Source organism: Dromaius novaehollandiae, chromosome 3, assembly GCF_036370855.1.
Source record: "Dromaius novaehollandiae isolate bDroNov1 chromosome 3, bDroNov1.hap1, whole genome shotgun sequence".
Taxonomy (NCBI): domain Eukaryota; kingdom Metazoa; phylum Chordata; class Aves; order Casuariiformes; family Dromaiidae; genus Dromaius; species Dromaius novaehollandiae.
The window spans coordinates 102725456-102749269 of record NC_088100.1 but is presented as its reverse complement, the minus strand read 5'-3'; the positions used below and the strand labels follow the sequence as shown (position 1 = coordinate 102749269).

The 23814-nt window shown below is 41.4% G+C and overlaps 1 protein-coding gene across 1 annotated transcript in view; it reads left to right on the top strand.

Moving 5' to 3' along the window:
• Window positions 1-23814, top strand: part of KCNH1 (potassium voltage-gated channel subfamily H member 1) — a 190421-nt gene that overhangs the window by 52845 nt on the left and 113762 nt on the right. The gene's annotated exons all lie outside the window — the stretch shown is intronic.

Sequence of the window (23814 nt, the reverse complement as noted above, 5' to 3'; positions counted from 1 at the left end):
ATGAATGCTGGGTATCATAAGAATAGCTCTGGAACCATGTCAAATATTATTACGCAGTTTAAAAACATTTCTTTTGGTGGCAATATGGTTACTACACACTTTCATACTGGGTAGTTTTGAAATCACAGGTGGAAGTATTGCCGTGACTAGTAAAAGTTCATGTGATATAGAACCAATCCTTTCAGTTTTCTGCAGTGAGTAAATCATAACATGTGTAAAGTATGAAGTATGAAAACCTAATGTACCAGAATGAGTGTAGACAACCTTTGTGCCTCTGTTTGGTATGTGGCAAAATCTTTGTATGTCTGAGAGCTGTGTACATTGGAGAAGTGAGTGGGGGGTAGTCCAGGAGCGTCTTGTGAGAAAGAGACAAAAGGGGCATTGTAGAGGCCACAAACTCCACTGTGGGCTGAGCATACGCTCAGATCCCAAAGCAACCAGGATAATACTGGTCTTGGGCACCTCTTTAGACTCGCTTTTCCCTGTAGCCAGGGATTTGCTTTGCCCAGCTGTCCAGCTTTTGGTCCTGTTGTCACTTCAGCGCAGGATCTGCACTCAAAGTGCTTTGAGAGCTGCTTGCAGTGAAGAGCCGTACTTTCATCACCCTAAACTAGGTCATGCTTTTTCTAGCTAAAAGTGTGGAATTTGGACCAAATGGGGGGGAAATTACTGCTTCACAGAAGGGAGAGCTTGTTAGTGTATGGAAAGAGAAAGAAGCTTCTGTATGATAATATTCCATTTAAAGGAGAAAAAAGTTAATCCTTGTTAAGCAGAAAATTAAAACCAAATACATAATGAAACCTAATAGCAACACAGTGCCTGCTATGATACAAACATGCAGCCTTTATTCTGATGTGTGTGTCATTATACAGCGACATTGAAATCATGTAATAAAATTGCATGTTCAGTGTTAAGCAGACTGAAGGTTAGTGGGAGGATGTAGAAAGGCATGTGTTCTTGCTTAGGTAGAGATTAGGATTTTTTAACTACAAAAATGGTTAATTTTGTTATTCTGGCTTTTTCCCACTGCTAAGAGTTCTGTCATCCCATTAAAACAGACTGGTAGCAGAAACTGAATTTGTATAGCTTGGAGACAATTGTGCAGTTTCCTCATGAGAAATGCATTAGACAATGTAGCAGTGTAGTATAAAGCAGGCTTCCAAATGTATTTCCTGATGAAGGTACCTGTTTAATAGGAGATATCCTGGCCTTTGGCTTAATGTTCATTATGTTATGCTCATTAAACTAGCTAGACAAGAAAAGCATTTGCTGCCTGAGTACTCAATGAGTATAATCTTCATAAAATCCAGCATGTACATGGGGATGTTTTGGAGTTGTACTTGCTCCAAACTCTTCATTTGGAAGTATCATGTACATAAACAGAATTTATGAGGTTACTATTGAGAGATACCTGTTCTGAACTCTAAAATGAACTTTAATTTCAGCAAACTGTAAAAAATAGTGATATAGCAATTTTAAACCTGTCTCGTGAACACAGTCAGATTTGATGCAAAAAATTTTGTTTGTACTTCATCGACTTTCTGGAACCTTAAACATCTAACCTAGTAACTGTCTGCATATCTCAGCACCTTTATCCTGTGGACAACTACTTGGAAACCATTAAGACTGTTCACATATGAGTTTGCATGAATGGCCACTAAGTAATCCAGTTTTTCAGTTAACCACTCTGGCTTTTTGGCTTTTTGATTGCTTTTGACATGCTGATAGGAAAGGTGGAAATACTTCTGACTTGACAAACTTTGAGACTTCCAGAACAGAAGCTACCACTGACTGTTAGGTGGGAGCTTGCAGTTACTCTTCTGCGTTGGTTGCCTGGCGATTTGTTTTAGTAAGGAACCTTCCAAAAGGAAACGGTGAGTTTTAGAGAAGCTCTGATGCAGTGTTTCTCTGAATTTCAGCAGGGAGAAAGTAAGTAGCTTTTTCTTTTCTTCTTTTTCTTCTTCTCCCTCTCCATAAGGAATTCTTTTCAGGCTTAGCTGATTTTTGAAAATTATCTTTGCCTATTGCTGCATGTGTTAAGGTGGTATTTTGATATTGTCAAAATAGTAATTTGAATATTGACATATCTCCAGCAAGAGCCACGTGCCATGACTGGAGCAGGGGAGGCATGGGGGGGCCCTGGCTGTCACCGGGACTGACACTCGGTCGGCAGGCGGGAGGCCTGGGCCTCTGCAGCAGCTTGGCTGGAGCTGCACGCACAGCTCTGCTCACCTGCCTCCCTCAAAGGTGCCCTACTAAGCAGCAGTCCTCACCCCCTCTGCCGGGTGGGCTCGTGACACACAACCCACTCAGTCTTTCCCCTCACCCGTAGTTTTCCAAAGATTCAGCAAATACTGCTGAACACCAGCCCTGCCACTTGCTTTTGGTAGCAAGTGTGATCAGCCCCACAGCTTTGCTCACTGCGTGGCTGATGTGGAGCTTCTGGTTTTGAGCTGTGACAATTCCTCGGGATGGGAAGAACAAAATAGATTTGTTCATGTTGCAGGTATTTAGAGTTTAATTGCTGATCAGCTTTCCTCCACTGTAAAATTTTGTGTTAAAATGACGTTATTTTGTCTGTAGAATTAAGCTCTCAAACATTGATCTGGGGCTGAACTGGGGCTGTTTTGTACGGACTTTGTCTCATCTGTCGGGAGCCATAACAAATGTATCGGGAGGTGGATTTTGGGGAGGGGAAGGAAAGTCTAAGTCTGGCTAAAGTTTTTGTAAGTCACACAGGAAAATCTGTATTTGTCCCTGGCCAACTGACATGTTTCCCAGGAGCTGGACAGCTCACTTACATCACAGTGGCTACTGGGTCTTGTTATGCTCCTTGTTTTCCAGGTGTCAGTTCACTTAGATTTGCACATGGGATGGATAGGGCTGCAGCTGTCCAACGTGCCAGAAGCAAGCAATCCCAAATCAGTTCTGCCAAGGTGTTACCACCTGCTAGTAGAAGTAAAGGTTTTATGATTTCTCTCTTATACTTTGCTATTAATACTGCATTTATTTTAATATCCATCTAGTAATGCAGTTCTCAAAAATAAGAAATGTTACAAAGATTGTGGGTCATGCTTATACCAATCAGATGTACGTGTATTCAAAAGCAAGTCTTTTGCAGGTAGACTTCAAAATCATTTGAAATTTAATTGGCAAACAGCTGAAAACTTCATGTTTTTTGTTAATAAAGCTGCCTATGCAATAAATTACTTATTTGGGGTGAGAAATGGTAAAAGAAAATACTTTAGTACGCTTCCTGTGCAAGTTGATTTTTTTTTTTATCATGAAGTTCTTTGGCAGAAAATAGATTTAAAAGAGATCAGAGGAGTGTGTTGTGGTGATCTCTCGACACTTCAGATCTGATTGTTCTAGGAACTGAAAGGACATGAAAATAGGGGATTATGGACTATCCCGTGGGCATCTATAGATTAAATATTTTCTGGAGATATGGGCTTTGCGTTGGATCCTGCAGTTGGTTGAGCATCTTTAAACTGTGATAGGGTTCAAAACAGCTAAGGTGTGCTCAGTGTGGTATCAGCCCTCTGCCTCTTAATGGAAAAGAACATCATCATTTTATTAAAAAATAAGCATACAAATGTAGGATTGCGCTGAAGGTCCTTTTTCTCTTTCCCACAATTTTAACAGCATCTATGTGCGCACTGACTTCTCAAGACTATGCTCTAGTGGTGTATAAAGGCAACAGTTCATTCCTCATCTTGCAGTAGCACAGGGTATACTGTTTTCTGTCTGTGAAGGGTGGAGAGAAAGCCTAACTCTTTGACTAGTAAAACTCCAATTGAATATAGGTGGGATTTGTAGAGTCCAACCTCAAATTTTCTGCTCCATTTACTCCCCTGCTAAGGGATAAGTTTTTAAGAACTGTGTGAATTTATCTTCTTTTTGGAGTAGGTATGTGTGGTCTGGGCAAAAATACACACAGACACACTCCAGTGAAATAAGTAAAGTGCCAGTTGCTTTACAACCTTTTCCATATGAAATGGAAACTGCACTGTCACTTTTTTTTTTGAAGATGATGATTGCTTTTTTGTTTAGTTAGCAGTGTGTTAGCAAGATTGCTTTTGAGATTCCAAAACTGCTGCTGTAGTATCACCAAAAAAAAGTTATTTAGGGCCAAATATATAAAAACTAGCATTAATATTTCAAACTGATTGCAGCAAAATAATATTTTTAATAGGCTCAAAATATTTAATATTTAATTTTTTCCCTTTGGGCCAGTTAACCTCCCAACTGTGAATAAATAATAAAACTCCTATTAGCCTGATGAGTATAGATTTAGATCAACAGAAAGAAAACCATGAAATTTCCTTCTCTTTTTTCCCCGCCCTCTGCTCTTTTTAAATAATAATAAACACTGCGACAAAAAACTAAGAGCTTGTAAAACAGTGCTGTGGCCAGCGAAACCCGTGGTCACAGTTTCATCAGCGAGATCACCTTTGACATTTTCGGTCTTCTCCTTGTTAGTAAAAGCAAGTGAATTCTGTTGAAGCGGGGATGGTGGTGCAGCGTGTGCAAACGCCTGTCACCTGCAGCCCCTTGGCACCGGCTGGGCCATACGGGTCGCTGCCTGATGGCAAAGCAGCGCAGGTGCCTGTTGGGTGCCTGGTGAGGCCTTGCCTCCCACTGCTGGCTGCCTGGGAAACTGCAGCAGCGAGCTGCTCGCTCGTTCCTGAATGGTTCCTTTGGGGCTGAATTTAGAGCCATAGCACTGTGCCTGCATCTTGGTTCTCATTTCTGGTGGGAACGGTCTCGGCTTCAGTCTGCTCCGTGAGCTACGCAGGCGCGACTGGGTGGGCGCGCTCACAACCGCTTCCCTGGAGCACGACGCTTGCATCAGTGGGGCAAAATGAAGAAACTACTTTTAAAAGTGGGAACTTGTCTTACTCAGTGAACTTTTTAAAGAAAGATATAAACACACGCATGCATGCTATATTATGATGTTTAAAAAAAGAAAAAGCATATGTTTTTCTCTTTCTCTCTCTCTCTCTTTTTTTTTTTTTTTTTTTTTTTTTACGGTTACTTTTAGTAGAATGGATCTGATGGTGCAAAATGCTTGTATCTCAGGCGAAGGCTTGATGCAGTGTGTGCTGCCCTGAGCAGCATTGCCAGGTGGCACAGTTTTGTTGCAGGTCCTTGTTTCTAGCAAACTTAGGGTTTGGTTTGGTTTTGCCTGGTTTACTAGCTGGACGTTTTGAAAAATTTCTGGAGAGGAAAGTCTGTGACCAGTGGCAATGCCTTTTTTTCCCTTTGGTCTTGGAGCGTTGTCAGTTGAACCTCTTTATTGCAAGATTGGAGTTACTTGTAAATAAAGGAGTGGCTTTCAGAGATGTGCGTTGCTGTCATCTTCACCAGAAAACTGCCGGACAGGCTTCTGGTTCAGTCAGCACGGGACTGTGCTGGCATCAAAAAAGGATGTTTGTGTCAGAAGGGCCAAGAATATTCCAGGTATTCGAAAGCCAAAGCTGTTTATAACCAATCCCCTGTGTGTGTTTGCTTAGCATGCTCATGCGCAGAATGACGGAAGGGATAATGTGTAATTATGTTCCATTTTCCATAACACAAAATTTGTTTTTCTCTTCTGCTCAGCTACTGATATGCCCTCTTCTACTCAACACTCCCTCCCCCTTTAATGCTGGTCCTGTGGCAGAAATGTTTGTTAGGTTAACTCTTTGTGGACCCACTGACCACTGGTAATAGCACTTTGCTATAATGTCAGGTAGCTGTTTAAAAAAAAGTAGGTAAGTCCACCACTTTCATTTTTCTTTTTATTTAATCTTCCTTTACGGTAAATTGTAAGTCCAGGTAACTGTTTTAAATAAAATACAGAGATATGTCAGCAAAGTTATCCTGGACCAGTGGGAGTTTTGGCTGAGTAGAAACATTGGCCTAGTAAGAAGTTGTAGAGAGGGCAACTTGCAGAAGGAAGGGTGGATGCGTCGTGCTGGCGGTGCTTAGCAATTGCAAAGTGATGATTCAGGTGGATTAGCTGCGTGTGGGTGCTGAGCCTGTGGCATTGCTGGCTGTTTGGTTTTACGCACTGGACGAAGCGTGAGGTGGACTGGCTTGCTGTCGGTGGCGCTGCTCAGGAGCTGTTTTCTGTGGGATGGTCTTACGTTCTCAAACGCAGTGACTGCATACGCAGTCCTACTGACCTCATCGTGGCTGCAGTTTTAGGGTGAAGGCATTTTACTGTTGGTTATTTTGACAGGGGTAAATGCAACTCCTACTGAGATTTGTAAGGGACCGCAGGGTACTCATCGTGTAGCCCTGGGATGCATGCTGTATTGGTCAGTCCTGCTGAAAGGACACATTGGTCCTGATTCTTGACCTCCAGTAGGGCACGTCTGCTTGGGACAAACACATTTGGAAATAGGGACAGCACATGAAGTACCTAGTGGCTGTTCTTGAGGATTCCTGTTCTGTGGACAGCTTATGCTTCTGATGAGATACCCAATTCGTATTACTATGTAGCCATTTTTCATGTGCATATGGTAAATTACAGTTTTGTAAAACAGAGTCTGTGTTCACATCTGTCAACAAACCAACCTGTGTGGTTTTGCCTCACTTTATTGACTGAGTACGTGTGTGTGTGTGTGTGTGTGTGTGTGTGTGTGTAGGGAAATATGAATGCCACTACTGGAAGTAAAAGCAATTAACTCCTCAGCTTCATTTTAGATGAATCAAAATACATTTGCTTATCCCTTTTCACAGATAGGTATTAAATTGCTAATTAATAAGGAATATGTCTACAGAGTGATCTTTCAGAGAGGCTGATGTTATATGAAAACAGGTTTGAACCACTATCTGGGTCTGTGGAAAGACATTTATTTTCCATTTTTAATACTTGAAAAAATTGTTATTTCTATTTTTAGTTTCTTCCCTGTGGAGACTGTGCCTCCAAATAACGGTTCTCATATATTTTGTTCAGTGAAGCTGTCAGGTTATGTTGTGTATTGTCCCCAACCACCCCCCCCTGCCCCCTTTCCTAAGCAATAGGAGAAACCAGAGGGCTTTCATTTGCTGTTTTCATATTTGGGCACTATGTCAGCAATCCCATTGCTGTGCAGGTAGAGTAGGGATGAACAATTCTAAAAAGGCTGTGTGTTTTCCAAGAATAAATTCTTTCTCATTAAACATAAAAGCAGGGATGAGGATAACATTAAGTAAATTTGAAAATATAATTAGGTAGTTCTGTTTTTAGTGATCTTGTTGAAAGGAACAAAAATCTCCCCTGATAATGAGAACATCCCTGTGGATTATGAGAAAACCTTGGTGGTTGGTATCATGACGCATAGCTCAGTGTAGCTCCTTTGCAGCCGCACAGAGGAAGTAGTGTGTTTTTGTGATCCCCACCAAAGCAGGAGCTGTTCAGAGACTGGTATGAATGAGGATAGCCAGAAACTGATAGAAAAATAGCCTGCTCTTGTTACAGTACCCAAACAAGATACAGCAGCACCATAGTCTGTGACGTTCCTGAGGTGTGCTCTTCCCTTGTAATGCAGTCCATCAGCTCTTACGAGCAAATGGATGTGGCTGTGCTGTGTGTGTACCTACCAAAAACATACCTAACCATAAGAGGAGCATGTGCAGTGCACATATTGAATGGTTCTTGGTGACCGTACTGCTTGTGCTACAGCATCAGAGGGGATGCTTGGAAAAAAATCCCCTTAGTAGTGATGCAGCTTCAGGACTAGATGTGAAACCAGGGTCTGAGCACAAAGGCCTCTCAGACTTTGAACCCAAAGCATCTTTTTCTTTTTTTGTATTTGTGGTAATTGCAAATACGCTGTTTTGGTTTAGAGACATGCTGAGAAAGGAAGAAGAAGCCTTTTTCGTGGGAAGGTGATCTCTTGGATACTTGTTTTTTGTCACTAACCCTGGCAATGTGACAAAGACTTAGATGCCACAGGCTTCTTGCCAGCCACTGAGGTCTGGGAGCAACTGAGAATTGGTGAGTGCCGACTGTTGGCTTCCTCTCCGAATGGCCGATTAGTTTTGAATTGCTTTTCATACTTGTCTATGTTAGCCACCAGCAGCACTACTCAAGCTAGCAATTCCTGATTTAAAGACCTGGATTTTTTTTTTTTTTTTCTTGCTAGTGGGCTTTCGGTAGAAAGCAGGAGTCTTTCCAGATCTATTCCCTCGCTCCCCTGTACTGTGCCTTATTGGTGGTTGTTTGAAGTTACTCATGATATTTGAAGAACTGGTGTGTTATTGGTATAATTGTTAAGCAACTTCTTTGGGATTTCTGAATGTTATTTTCCTTGGATGCTTTCTCTGTTAGAATGAACAAGATGTATTGCGAATATCTTTCTCTGCTACACCAAGTTTCAGCAAAGAGCTAGGGCCAGGAGAAAACCTGGATGGACCTTCTTTGCATGTTACAAGGAGAGTTTGGGTATCAGCACAGGATTTGGGCTGGTTATCTCTAAATGTGAAAATACCCTGATTTTTCCTGTTAAGAGTAAATAAAGAGTTTTTTTTAAAAAAAAAAAAAAATGACTGTGATACCGAAGAATGAATAGACAACATTGTTTAAGCCTTTTGTTTATATAAACAATCCTTTAGACAGTTGAGTCCGAAGGGATGCCGTTTTCAGTGAAGCGAATCGGTATCTCTCATCAGTAAGCATGGGACTGCACCAGCTCATGGTGGCATTTTCAAAACCATGCTGATGAGCAGAAGCGTTGGAGTGTCTGGCCTACGCTGAGTTATGTAATTGATATTCAGTGCAGACAGGACCTGCTGGAGGGATGCGGTTGCTGCTGACAGACTTCACAACATAGCAAACTCCAAACCTAGAACTGTAGCTCTTAAAAGTTGCCACCTCTTAGGATAAGGACATTAGAGGCCTGCAGATTTTTAAACTGTTGCTACTACTGAAACATAAAGCCCTGGTGTCAAAAACAGCAAAAGAGCAGACTTTAGATGACACCTATGTAAATAACTAACTTCTGTCCAAATCTTTGTCTCCAGGCTAAGATAGACTGGAATGTTTTTTCAGGTTCACAGCACTAGTGCTGATGCTGTAATAAATCTGACTGAGCTGACGACCATGGCTATATGAAGAGTGCCCTATTTGTATGGGGGTTAGTCATCTCTCCATTTCAAGATGCTTCAAAGAAAAAAAAAAAGCCATATCACAAAGCTACTGGTTAATCTTCCCATGACGTGTCTTTTGTGCCTTAATGACTTTTAAATATTTGAGGCTGTGCTTCAGCCTAGTATATCTAGTGAATGACCCCATGTCAACATATATGAGAATTTAGTTGCTAGAATAGTCCCAGGGGATTTTGTTTCCCCATCGCTGCCAGAATCATGCCAAAACAATCAGGGTAATTTCTAAAGTGAGCTTTTTGTGAAGAAATTTAATTCACAAGGTTCTTAAAAACCTGTTGTCTCATGTAGAGCTTTATCTTGATCTCCAAGACATTGAACAACTTCTGAAAGTACTGTAAATGGAAAAAAAAAATTCTGTTTGATAAGAAAGAAAATGGAACAGTGGAGGAATAGGAACAGTGTTCCCAGTTTGTTTGGGGGGTTGGGGGGAATGGGAGGGAGCTTGTGTTGTCTGTGATTGCTTTTTCTCTCTTTGTTGCACATAAAGTTTCAAAATTGTTACCGGGAAGGATTTAATAATAACGAGGAAGATGAGGAAAATAGGTACACCAGCCATGGGTGTGTCTCTTTATTACCTGATGTCACTTCCTCACCAGAGGAGAAGAAAAGGAAGAAGGAATATTTCAGGCAGATAACTAGGGGATGACATACAAGATAAGTGTTTTGTTCCCTGCAAAACGAACTTCAAGCATCTGCAACAGACATTGTGTTTTGGTACGCAGCACAGCGAACCTTATTTAAGAATAAATGATTTTATTCTTGAATTACTGAGGCGCAGAAGTATAATCTAGAAGACCATGATTGATCTTTGTGGAGTTTTATTCCAGGTTCACACCTGTGAAATTGGCTGAATACCTGTGGTGCACAAGAATATGACTGATGTCTCTTTCCTCTCTGCAGTCCTGAGGAGACCTTTCCCTAGGAAGCAACTCTATTGTTGAAGGACAGAAATCTTGGACAAGGGTTTGCTTTTGCATAAGAATAATCTGTATTTCAAAGTCCGTTTCTGTCTGAGAAAAATCCAGTTAGACAGGAGAGGGGGGGGGGAAAAAAGCAAAATAGCACATCCAGTCATCTGACACGTGTCACTTATCATCTGATATATAGAATATGACAGAAGATGTGAAGCATCTTTTAAGCACCTTTCATTTCTGCATCGTCTTTGAAAAGAGTCTAGTTATTTTACTATCTAATTGCTACTGGTCTCAGACAGACCTTCTGTAGGCTTCAGAATGTCAGAGTGGAAACAGCCTGCATTGCTGTAATATTTAAGTGGTTTATGGATCATGAGATGTCCCTAACCACTTGGATGAGCTATCACATGGTAGCTGAGAATGAATAAGGATTAGTTGTGCTTGCCAAATCAGTGAATTTTAATGCATTTGGCTGTTTTTAAAGAAGGATTTGCCTTTTTTGCTTATAAAAAAGATAAGTAATGTCCTAGAGCATTTAGATGCTGTTGTGGGTCATATGCAGTTTATTTTTTGAAGCTGAGAGCTCTGAAATATTCTATATCTGGACTTGAGTTGGTGTCTGAAGACATATCCTATTGTAAGCTGCAGCCTGATGGAAGAAATTCTGTTCTCCTAAGAAAATATGGAATATATGTGAAAATGTCAATATCTTTTATCCACAGTCCAGTAACTCTTACTGCAACTGGTGTGAAAAATGGGCAAGAGACAGGTAACTTTATTAATAGGTCTTCTTGGCTGGAAGGGAAGTAAAAAATTTATTCTTCTAACTGAAGGGTTTCGACAGCCAGTGGGGTCTAAAATCCAAAGTGCCTTACGAGAAAGAATGAAATAGTTGAGCTGAGTGTTCTTACTCACATCAGCATGAACTGGAAATGCTTTTTCCCTTCTTTGAAATCAAACCACTAACTACACCTGGGTGATGCAGAAGTAAATTCTTCTGGTCAGATAATTCGCAAACCTTGTCCTCCCCGCCACTGTCTCCAAAGCAAAAATGTGTCACTTGATAAGCACAGGTGAATGGGATGATTCATTCACAGTTTGTTCTCATTGTTAATGGAAAGATCCTGAGGAATTTTCACTAAAAAAAAATACAGAGGAGCTAGAGATTAGTAACATTTTCCAACTGTTCAAAGGCCAACTGAAGGAGAGAAAATAGGACTTAAGAAAAAGGACTAATTTCTTTCAGTTATAATGTTTGTAATTGAATTCAAATGAGTTTTCATGTGAGTTTTTTTTTCTGGTAAAATTAAGACTTTCTGCAAAAATATTTAAAAGTGCCAGTTTTTTTTAACAATCTCTGTCCCCCAAAGACCTTTAACTGTCTGAGATGTTCTAGGCAGTTCGTTAAATGAATTCTGAAAGCTGTAAGCTTATTTATTATAATTATAGCACCTGTTGATAGCTTGCATTTTTAGTGCAATTATAAAATATGAAGCCACACTTTTGCTGCAACATTGAAGCAATTCTATCTTAGTTTTTCAAAACTGTTACCTGTTTCGTACTTAGAGGGCAGATGAGCACAATTCTACCTGCTGGTGATCAGGTCTACAGTAGCACTTTGTATGTATGTGCCTGGGCAGAGTGAGTCCTTTTGCATCAAACAGCCATATGGGTTTGGCATGATTTTGTTAGTGGAAATAACACGGTATCTACTGAGAATAGTTCACAGAAATGCACCTTAAATCTGCTGAAACTATTCTTCTGTTTCCAGGTCTCTTTCCTGCCATGAGCCATGAGTTTCTTCCTCCTACTTCTCTCTCCTTTCCCTGCACAAACGCTCGCTTCTGGGCCTGTCACTGCTATGACGTTTGTCATCCTGCGCTGGCAGCTCATCCTCTATGTTTTGCATAAGGAGACTTTCATAAGAAACAAGGAACTGGAAAAGCCATTCAACTTGCCTTGTCTCACCCCTTTGCTTTTAGGGAGGGAGGATATCATAAGGTATAATTCCTTGAATTTGTTATTCCTCGAACGTTTGTTGGACCTTTAGTTTCTAATTCAGTTTGGTGTATTGAAATGCAAAGGGAAGGGACAGGAAGGTATTCCCTGTATTGCAAAAATGCAAAGTAGGCTTTGTTTTCTTCATGCACTTTTAAATGTCTTTTGAATTGAGTATTTTTGATTCTGCTTATTCCTCCTCTATAAAACCCTTCCTTCATATGATCATGAGAGCAATAAAATCAATTGTTTCAAGAATTAAGTATGCCAAAACTAAATTTCTAGGAAGTGGCTTTCTTGCACTCCTTGCAAGTAAGTTGACTACAGGTTAATAATGTACCAACAGTGACAGAATGTGGGAGGGGAGAGTGAGCATTTTCTGGCAGAGAACCTTACCCCGCATAAAGTTAGACACCTTGTGTGAAAATCATAGAGGAATTACCAAACAGGCAAATTACTTTGAGAGAACCACTATGTCATGTAGATACCACACTGAGCAGCTAAAAGGAAGAGAAGACCTAGCTACATGCCTTCTTTGGCTTATTATGCAGTTCTGACCTAGTCATGTAGCTGGAGAATGTCTAATCCTGTTTTGGGCCTTCGTTTATATAATAAAAACTTTGAGACAGGAAGCTGTGTGAGAAGTTGCCTGGAAGAGGCTTCAGGATCCAGGTGTTAACTGGAGAGGCATCCAGGATCCTGCAGTGTTACCTTCTGTAACTTATTTTCCTCTCATCCTTTGTCTCTCTTCTGTATTTAAAGCCTGTGTGGGAGGGGAACTGCCTGACCAAATAGAGCCTCCATCCTAGTTTGAACTTTGAACTTGTGAGCTTCTGCTGTAGTGCAACTAGAAGATATTATTAGCAGTACCCTTCTCAAAGCTGTCTTCATCACAGGTGAGGCAGCAGCATTCTCTAGTCCCCTCCTTTGAAAGGAGTTTGGATGTGCACCTTGCCCAAGAGACCAGGAGAGAGCCGAGGGCAGCTGGAGAGCCTTCACTGGGGCTCCCTTACTGCTCCCTTTCTGCTTCTTTTCCAGGGAGAGGAGCGTGTGTGTGTGTGTGTGAGAGAGAGAGAGAGTGAGAGAGAGAGAGTGAGAGAAAGTGGCACAGGTTAAGGCACGTGAGGTAGGATGGCAGGATGGTGACCGAATGTGGGGCAGGACTACCCTGCCAAGCTGGGCAACCCCTCGGGCTGAGCCAGTGCTGCCGCAGGCACCTAGTCCGCAGCAGGACTGGAAATGGGGAGCACATTTCTGCAGAGAGCAATGGCAGGGGGCCAAGACTGCTGCGTGTAGGAAAATCCCTGCAGCTTTGCAGGCAGAAGATGCTGCTCTAAAATCATAGCACTGTGCATGAGGGAGAAGAGACAGTGGTGCACTGGGTCAGTTCGTTTCCCCTGGGGAAAACTTGAATTCCCGCTTACTTAATGAGGAGGAAAGTGCAGCATGTTTGAAATTCACAGACGTACTGAATTGCACTGGAATATGCTGTCTGATCATGAGTGAGCTTTCTGGAGACACAGGAAAGGGGATCAGACCTTATTCTCTCTGGTATGAGGGAAGACAGCACGCTCCTTGCAAAAACTACTACAGACAAATCAATCAAAGCCCTTCCACTTGTGTTTAGAAGTAGAGGGACAGCAGTACCTGTGAGGCAGAGATCTGTACGACACTGCCAAGCCTCTCCTGGGGATACAGCTTGAAGCTGCCAAGTGGATGGATGCTCCTGTTTTCCACTGAGGAAATTGGAAGGTTGTCCTCTCCGAGCTGTACAGCTGACCATCTGCTTTTTGGGCTCCTGCTGATCTGTTAGTGAATGCACTGACAGGTGGAAGGTGGAGGCAGGTAGTTTCCCTTGCTTCGTTTACTTTTGTGGGGGGGGGAGGGGAGGGAGGGATGAAAAGGGGGAGAGGAGCTGAGAGAGAGAAATAGAATCTGAAGTTGATATTTTTTTTTAAGAAAAAAAGACTCTTAAACTTATTTTTAAACTGCTTCCCAAGAAAGAGAATCCTATGCAGTGCATGTTTAAGACAGTTGGTTACTCTTAATACTCAAAGGTTTGTAGTCAGTAGATGAGCAGTATTTCTATTCTTCAGTCTTCATGGCTAAAAGAGCATGGCTTGAAGCATGAAGTTTTGAGGTAGGCAAAGACTTGAGAGGGAAATTCGAGATGCTTGTGTATGTGGGAAGAGCAGGTGCTGGGGCAGGAGGTAGTGAGTATGGCCATTTGTCTGTACTGATTTTACCAGAATCAGTTATGTCACTCTACAAAGTCTGTGAGATTCTGATCATGATTATGAGATGCAGTGTGTCTCCCTTTATGAAGGCATAGTTCAGATCCAGAATGGAGTCCTCTTTTCTTCATACTTAGACATCAATAATACAGAAGACTGCAGGGGAGACCAGTGTTTTATGGAACCATTGTGTTTCATCGTTGGGTGGCCAGACAAGAATAAAATGCTCTTTGCCATTACCACTTTAGGTTAAAATGGAAAATTTGATGCAGCAGACAACTATAAAAAAGAAGTAGGAATGGCTGAATGCATGGAGTACTAGTAAGATTTCAAGGCCCCACAGTTCAGTGATAGGGACAGTTTAATAGTTCAATGGCCAGTGAAACACTAGGGCAGATTAGAGATTCAGAAAAACTGGAAAGACAAGGGAGCCTGAGTACAGCCACGTTTCTCAAGCTGTTTGCAGCTAGGTACAGAGGATAGCAATCTGCTATGAAGCTTGTCCTCTCCTGACGTATCACTGGAACAGTTATGGTAGAGCTGGTCAGGAAGAGAATTATAACTCTCTAGCCTTGCACAGTCTGTGCAAACACACGTAAAGCCGTGTTGATCACATCATAAATAGTGTCCTTATAGAGGATACCTTATAGAGGTATTTATGGGTTTTCCTTCTTTGACCTGTTCTGGGATAGCATGACATGGCTGTGATCTATAGCTGAGATTTAGCGTGAGATCGTGTCAGAAGTGGGGAAGGAATCTGGAAAAGCATTTCCCTGATGCATGTGAGTGGGAAAGGCTGTTTCCTGTGAGCTTTTGATGTGGGAAGTTGACAGATATCCCGTACAATATTCAAACATAGTGTACCAGCTGGCTAGGGTTGCAACCTGACTCTGTAGGCACATGCTTTAAGATAGCACTGGAGAAGGATGAAGAGTTCAGTAAAGCTTGGGTAGTGAAATAAGCTGCTTCCCAGAAAAAGATAGTATGGGTAGAGAAAAAGAACTTAAATCTGATGCTGCTCTGTGTGTGCATGTGTGCATATGTATGTTTTTAGTGTTGCTGTCTCTAACCTTGTACTGCAGGAGAGTACTGCTTTCTACTTTTAAGAGGAAAGTATCTGTTCTTGTACTATTTTCTATGCAGCAATGCACAGAATAGTTGATGCATGGTAATGTTTGCCTGAGGCTTGCACAACCAAATTCTTCACTGGTTGCTAACAGGAAAGTTTTGTCCTTCAATAGTTAGTTGCTACTGGCTACACAGTAGTACTTCTGTTTTAACAGCTTTTTTGAATCTTGGCATTAGGTGCTGGTTGCTTGGTGGACCAGTTGTATTCCTATAAAGCAGGACTTCTTTCTCAGAGGACCTGCTGTTTGAAATACCCATTAGTTGCAGGTCATTTTAAATGCTACAGGAGTGCATGCTTCTCACAGCTCAACAGGCTGTAGCTTCATGTAAAGTGGAAAAAAAAATCACTTGGTGAAATTATGGCAGAAAAACAGCACGTTTCCTCCCAAGCCTCTGCAGAGCCCACACCCGGGGTGTACAGAGAGAAAGCTGCTGTTTGGAATAATCTCCTGATTTACTCAGATGCTCTAGGAGAGGGTAGCATATAAATGTGTCAAACTGAAGGAAAAAATCAATACACAATCCATAAAACCTGTTTACCCTAAGGACCATATTTTATTCTCACACAGACTTCTTCCACTGACTCCAGTGGTGCTATTCTTGGAATATTCTGGGGGAAGTTTCAAAGGCTCTGGCCCTGCAGGAGATTGCCAGTGTTTCTGTTTCTACTCTGAGAGCTTTTGTAGTAAAAGAAGACAAAACATCTTTCACGGAAGGATTGGATCTCTTCTGAGGTTGATTCAGAATCTTTATTTGCAAATACACTTATTCTTCCTTATATAACATTATGGGGACAAATTTTCAAATTATGTCAAATTTTAAATGTTCAAACAGGCAATTTTTTGTGCAACAAAAGTTCTGAGTAGGCAGAATTTGGAGACTATTTTGTGTGGTCTTGCATTGTTCTTCTATTACATCTGGCAAGTGATTTTGACCAATATTTTCACAGGTGCTTCATAATTTGAGGTGTTTTAGCTTCTGGTTTTCCTCACTGGATACACTGCAAACCTGACTTTACGTTATTAAGCTCCTGACACAAAATAGAGCTTGTGTACTTAGTACTTATGAAAAAACTGAACCTGGTTTCAAGAATTGTAAGCACCTTTTATTGGTGACCCACTGGTGACCTTGGAATACAGGGAAGAGTTATAAGACTGTATGATTTTTTCAGGTTAATGATGTACATACCCAGCTATCAACAGCACCTAAACAGGATGTTAAAAAAAAAAGAAAAAAAAGAAAAAAAAAAGGCTAGACAGGATTGTAAAATTAAAATGCAAACGAAAACTTTATAATAGAGAAACCTGATAACATAAGGCTAATTCTGTCAGCTTAAACCCTCTAGTCATTTGTGAAAACAACTGTACTTTCAATGCTGGTATACAATTAATTTGTCTGGTCTTGTCAGGAAAGAGCTGCAACTTGCAGATACGCAGTCTCTCTTGTGAGAGAGATTAATGCACTTTCCCAATATCAGCTGATAAATTTAGCACTGATATTTGTGCAACAACAAAACCATACTGTGCCTCTGTATTCCTTGGGTGATCTCTGTGTTGGTTCCGTGTTTTATCATTGTGTAGTGAATACACTGGATATGCTGTAATTCAGACTGTGGGCTTTTAAAATTACAATCAGACAAGTAAACAGAGCATAACAACTATGATCATCAATTCAAAACAGCTTGATTGGACCAGTGCCTTCCCATTAAAAAGGGGGAAAAAAACCAACCCCAAAACAAAGAGCTTTTTTACTGATGACTTTGTGCCTCCCACAGACAGATGATGTGCTTTATGTTATTGCTTGTGTTCTGAGTCCTTCCCACCATTTCTGATTTTACTGCCATTATCTCTCTGCTGCCATCATGGTAGTATTAGAAACAGAATGCTGTGGCATCTATAATTACAGTTGTCTACACATTTTCTTTCTATTTTCCATTTGACTCATGATCCTAACTTTCTAAATCTTTCACTTTTCAAGTTGAGATAATGAGGGTCTGCCACTTCGGAGAACACAGGGGTTGTCTGTCCATTTAACAAAGCAAGTTCTTGGTCTTGAGTGCAGAACAGTACTCAAGAACATAAAAACAGCAGGGCTGGAAATTGAAATTTGGCAGCAAGAGAATCCCTATGGAAGAGAGTTTGTATGAATTCTTGGAAAAAACAAGCCTTGTTTCAAGAAACATACCAAAAATATAAGCATCTTTAATGGTGACCTATTGGAAAATGCTGGCCTTGCGAGAGACAAAAGACCATACGTTTATCCAGCCAGCCACGTGCTAGCCAACCATGATGTCAGTGGAAGTGCTGAACAGACACAAAAAATGTCTTCTCAGGGTGAATTACAAGAGGCTGAAAATCATGGAAGGGGCAGAGAGATACCTGAATTTGGTGTGACTCAGGAAAAGGTGAACTGGAGGATGTCTAGCTGCAGTGATTGAAGACCTCCCCTCTGCCAAAAGTCACTGCCCTAGGGACAAACCAAGGCATGTAGGGACTCTTTGGCTGCCGCTGCCTGCAGCCCAGCCTGGTGGGGTGAGCACTTCTGCATGCTACAGGCAAACACTCACCGGGAGAAGCAGCATGGGCTGGCAGCCCTGCTGGGAGGGCAGCGACGTCTGGCAGAGGAGTGAGGCTGAGAGCATAAACTGCTGGAGCCCAGGGCACCCGTCAACTTTAGGCTATTTGGGAGAAGGTGATAGGTGAGGGATAGGTTTAACTTCTAAATACTGGACAGTATGTACTTGCTGGGGTAGCTAAGCTGGACTTTGGTACCTGTTGCTTTGTAAACTTTCCTCAAAGAGCACAGACTTGTTTTTTGCACAGTCTGTGCTAAAACCTAATTTTGTGCTAGACCTAGCCTAACTTGTGTTGCCACATTTGTTAGCGTATCTGTCAAGCCAGTGTGACCTGTTGGTGTATTATGTACTGTCTAGATTTGGAGCTTTTTGCATTATTTTGTTTGCTGAGACTCTTCAAAGCATCCTCCTCTGTGCCTTCTTTTGGCGAATAAATTCCATTTTGCTGTGCTGGCCTGTCTAGCTCACTGTGATAGCAGAGAGAGTGCTGTGCGCTGTTCATTTCAGGCACGGATTTTTAGATGTGTGTGGTTGGCAATTTGTGAGTTAATTGGTGATGTCTGCATGCTGCAATTAACCTAATTATGGTTTTGATTACATTAATTAAACTCTTGTCCGGGACAGCAGCTGTTTAATTATTTGCCTTCAGGCTGCCCCTCCATTGGGGTCATTCTGAAACCTGCTGTTTTGGGTTGGCAGAGCTGAGTGGTGGATGTGTGATGCTGTTGCCAATAGTACTTAGACCTTTTTTTCCCCTTAATCTTAAACTTTCTCTTTTTAAAACTCTATTGTCAAATTTTAAATGCCATTTATTGACTTTTATGCTGCTGTTCTGTGGAAGCTCGTGAAGGTGTGCCCAAGGCTGTCAAAGAAAGGCTTTTTGCACCAGTTTGCCTTTTGGTGCATATGAACACTTTGCGTTACGCTTTTGGATGCTGTGCTGGATGCATAGACCATGGAAGAAATAGCAAGTCTTGCTATACTTTGCTGCTGTAGCATTTTTAATTTTTTTTTTCAATATAATGAGCTGTTTTGCATCATGGCTTGTTTTGGAAAACTGTTTACTTGCGAAGGGGCAGGATTTGGGAGCTGAGCCCTAATGAACTCGAGTCATCTTTGCTGGGGCCAGCAGTAGCCTAGCACGATAGGAAAGTGAAAGATGTTTTTTGGCTTTACAAGATATTTCCATGTTTGGTAGTTGTATTGAAGTGAGTGAAGTTCAGAATATCAGGAGGCTCAAGTGCTCCTGAGCTTGAGGTGAAGCTTTGCAAATAGAACAAGGTGAGGAGCAATCCTAAGAGCCTTCCAGAGACAAGTTTTCACAGTGAGTGGCAGTAGCTGCCTTTGCCTCAGCCTAACTCCTCAAGCTCCTGGTGCCTGTAGTTCCCACTGAATTTGGTGGGAATTGTGTACGCAGATCAAGAACAGTATGTAGCCAGTGCATGTGTCCTTTATATATCAAATTTTTCTTATGAATTTACTGTGGTGCACAGTGCTCTGTAGCTTTGCCCTCATGACAGCAGTTAGTATGTGGGATGAAATATTTGGGATAAGCATATTCATGAGCAGTGGCTTTTGGTGTTTCTGCTATGGGAGGTGCTGTTTAGAGCCTCTGCAGAGGCCTGATGCAAGTCCATGCATCAGGCATGGGGGCCTCAGGCAAGGGGTGGGGGCGTTCAGTGGAAAACATATTTTTTCTATTTCAAGGCAGAAAAGAAATGTAGAATTTTTAATTTCTTGGAAGTAGAGAATGGCAGAGCCTCACTGATTAAATCTTCTACCCTTCAATACTGATTGTTGCTCTTTTGTCTTCTGGGAGGAGATGTTGCTGGGGTTGTCAGTTCTCTTTGCAAAAGTCAGTATAGTGGTTCAACATTTGTCTGCTGATGGGTGCCTGGCTGATGCTCCTCTTGAAGTACCATAAGGGAGAGAAGGATTTGGTTAGTGAAGAAATTCCTTTACTTCCCCTCATGTTGTGTTGTCTGGTTGTTTCTCTGTCTGAAAATGTCAGCCTTTGGACTGACTTTTTAGACCAGGCAACAGCAATTTAAACACACTGCTAATCTTGGGCTGTTGAATGGTGCCTGGTGGTATACCGTATCGTTAACGATGTGGTTATTTGTGTTAGGTGGCCTTGAATTGAATAGACAGGACCAGGGGTATTTGGCAGTAATTTAGAGGGATAAGGAGGTGGACATGGGGAGATTAGTACTAGTTTTAGAAATGAGATGTACTCCACATTAAGCCTACACAAAGAGTGTATGCCTAGAAGCTCGAGGTCAGAGGCGTACCTACATTCAGCTCAGCCTTAGCACATGCGGTCAAAAACTGGCATTTTCTCACAACAATTTGTTGAAAAGATAGTGAGGAAAACTGGACCAGATTGTGGCTTTCCTGAAAACGATAGGAATGAAGGAGTTTGGTGTGGATAGTTAGCTGAAAAAAAGCAATGAAGACATGGTTACTCTAGCAAGAAAGACTGTAATCATGGTGGAGTGAGTTCTGTGGTGTTGATGGTGTTAGACATTTTTTAGAATACCTCAGATCTTTTAAATTTGAGTACTTACATGCATGCCTAGGATTCTCCTAGTAGTATTTGTAATAGTTTACGTATCTTCAAGCATTTCCATGCTGATTGTATTTGGAGCATGTTTTCATTCACTCTTTGCAGAATGGCATAAATGACTATAAATGCAGTGAAGAGGGAAACTGGACAGTTCAGTACAAATGTGTATTACATGGAAACACAGACCTCCTGAAGCTGCACTGCTAACCTAGCTTTTAATGCTTAGCAATGGGCTGAAAGAACTATATTGTCCTAATGATGGTTTATTGGAATCAGTGACATAAAAGAGAAGGAATTCAGCTTGTTGGGTTTTTTTTTTTTTTTTTTTTTTTGGTAAAACAAATATTTGTTTTCTAAACTCTTCAGTTTGCTCCCATTTTGGGATTCTGGTCTTTTGGGGCACTTGGAATCTGCACATCATTTGGTTTGTGAAAGCTGAAGGTGCTCTGCAGCTTGAGTATCAAGCCTCAGGTTAGAAAGATTGCTTTTCAGGACTGAGAAGTATTTTAAATTGATAGCACTTTTACAGTGAATACCTTTCCAGAAGATTGAACACCAACAAGTCTACAGAAGCCAATTCCTTCATACATTGTCATATTCCTTTTGATTGCTATGATGATTAAATAACTTCAGAATAGAAGAAGTTTGAATGGCATTTGCCTTGAGCATTCTTGTGCATTTCTTTTTTTTTAATGAGCTGCCATACTTTTTGCTTGCAACTTTTAGTATTTAAAACTTTCTCTGTTTTCACTCTTATTTTCATGTTGACAGAGGGTTTTTTAGACTTTTATAGCAGTTGTCCCTTTTGTGTGGAATATGAAACTACGGATTAAGGATATGGATAAGGCAAGTGAGAGATTTACATTCATTATAACTTAATTCTGCTCCAGCTTTAGTCTAGTAAAAAGTCTGAGTCTACCAGTTTGTACAAAGGTAGTATAGTATAGGAAGAAATAAAACTTGATAATGAACACTTGAGCATTCCAAAGTGTTTTTTAAACACTTTACAAAATACGTATAAATATATTCATAAAATCGCTGTGACAGTACATTTCCTGCTACAGTGCTAATACTGCTCTCCTTTTAAAGATGAGGAAAGGGAGACCATGTGCAAGTACCAGCAGAGGGAGTCAGGACTGGGCAGTAGCTGCTGAGATGCTTAGATCACACCCTGGTCAAAGCCTTTAAGGAGAAACACACTGAGCAGAGTCAAATATAAAAAGTCTTACTTTAAGCATCTTTTGCCTTCTGTGTGATACACATGTATATTTTCTCCCTCCTGAACTCTGATTTAAAAACATGAAAATGCAGCCCTTAGCCTTCTGGGTTGGGAATCTTGATGGTAAATCCAGTGAAAAATGGTTTAGTGAACAATTTCCCTCTTTCTCTTGCCCTTCTCAGTTCACGCTAGTCTGAGGCATGGAGTGGCCCAGCATTTGGAACTGCTCTGGGTCTCATGTCTCTGCCTCGTCAGTGTTAGAAATAAAGTGTCAAATAGGAGTGGCTCCTGGCAAAATGGATCCGCGCAGATGGGAAAGGGAAATGGGTCAAGATTTTGGCAGCATGCACAGAGGAGCCAGCATCTCTTCTCCTTCCACCTGTGGAGCAGGGATCTATAAACGGATGGATGCAGTTCCTGGTAGCACAGTGATGAGGAGAACTGGGGCAAGAGAAAATGCTGCTGAAAGACTTGAAACTGTGCAGGCCTTGAAGCTCTTTTTTCTGGTCTGCAGAGTAGCACAAAGGATTTCAGTCCCCCCCTCTCACACCCTGCTTGTTGAAAACCTGTTTACTTAGTCTTTGTATGAAGGATGCTATTAGGACCTAATATTTTTGTTTTATTTAGTGCCTTCTGCCATAATCTCTCTGGATTTCTTGTCTAGTCCCCCTGGCTTGTTCTGAAGTGTTTATTCTTGTTCTTTCTGGCTTATTGCCTAAGCTTTCTGCATTAAAAGGAAAAAAAATCTGGAGAGAAGTAACTAAAAATCATAGAGTATTTGCTTTAGGATATATATATATAAAAAAGAGCAATTTATTTTCATCAGCTTCTAGTGAAGGCAACATTCATGCTGTACTACTGTTATTACAGACACTGTGTTTCTCTGGTCTGACTTGCACAGTGCAAAGTGTCTGGCGGTGCAATCACACTGCTGACATACCCTTCAGACAGCGCTTCTGAGGATGCTCGTTAGCCACAGCTCAGCCTACTCCTGCTGGATTTCCCTGATTGATCTTAGTGAGTGTCTTCCTAACTCAAACACTTTCTTCATTAGGCAACCTTTGGTATGATTTCTCTCTCCTGAGAAATGGAGGAAAGAGATTGACCCAGAGACAGTGTTATTTGTGTCTTCTCCTGGGAGCTGATGACCAAATGTTCGAAGAAAATCAGTATTTGTTAGCTTCTAGAAGCTAACAGAAGGTTCTAGACATAGAAAAGGGGATGTTATGGCCTGCTAAGGGAAGAAGCTGGTGGGCAAAGGGGAAGGGAAAAGGTGAAAAAATTGCAGCTTGCTTCATCAGGGCTGAAAAACAGCAAACACAGTGAGAAAGCCAGTGGGGCCTAGTGCACAGGGAAAGAAGAGCTGGAGCTGGTGAGTTTGGGCTGAGTTCCCAGCTCTATCACAAACTCTTCCACGTGACCTTACGCAAACCACTCTGTGTCTCTGCTTTGCCTGTCTTGCCTCTCTAACTCTTCACATCTTGCAAGTACAGACTGTCTTTTACTGTGCTTTGTACAATGCTGAACACCATTATTTTTCATGTATTTGCTCTTTAGAGTCAGCCAGACGTGTTCTGTCCTGACTTATTGTTGCTGAGTGCTTCATGCCTGAAGTTCTCCTAGTTTAGTGTTTTTATGGTTCTGAAAAAATGTGCCAAGACTAACATCCTGGCAGGCCCCTCACTCTTAATTCTGTTTTCTCTAAATCCATGCCTCTATACAGTTATTCTCTCCCTCTGCAGCACTACTAAAATGTGTCTTTTTGAGGATTTTGGTAGCAGTAAAAGCAAGCCTGTCCAAAAAACTGAGCATTTAAACCCTCTCTGTGTTTTTGACCAGTTCAGCTGTAGTCCGATATTTCACGTAACCTGTGCCACTTTTTCTGTTTGGTTGTGTCTCTCTATTTGATGTGCCCTCCTAATCTAACCTAGATTCCTTTGCTGCTCCTCCATCCCAGCCCTTACTCATTTAGATTTGCATCTGTCCCCCCACCCCCAACTTGTGAAGACTCTCCCTATTCCCTTGACCATCCAATTTAACTT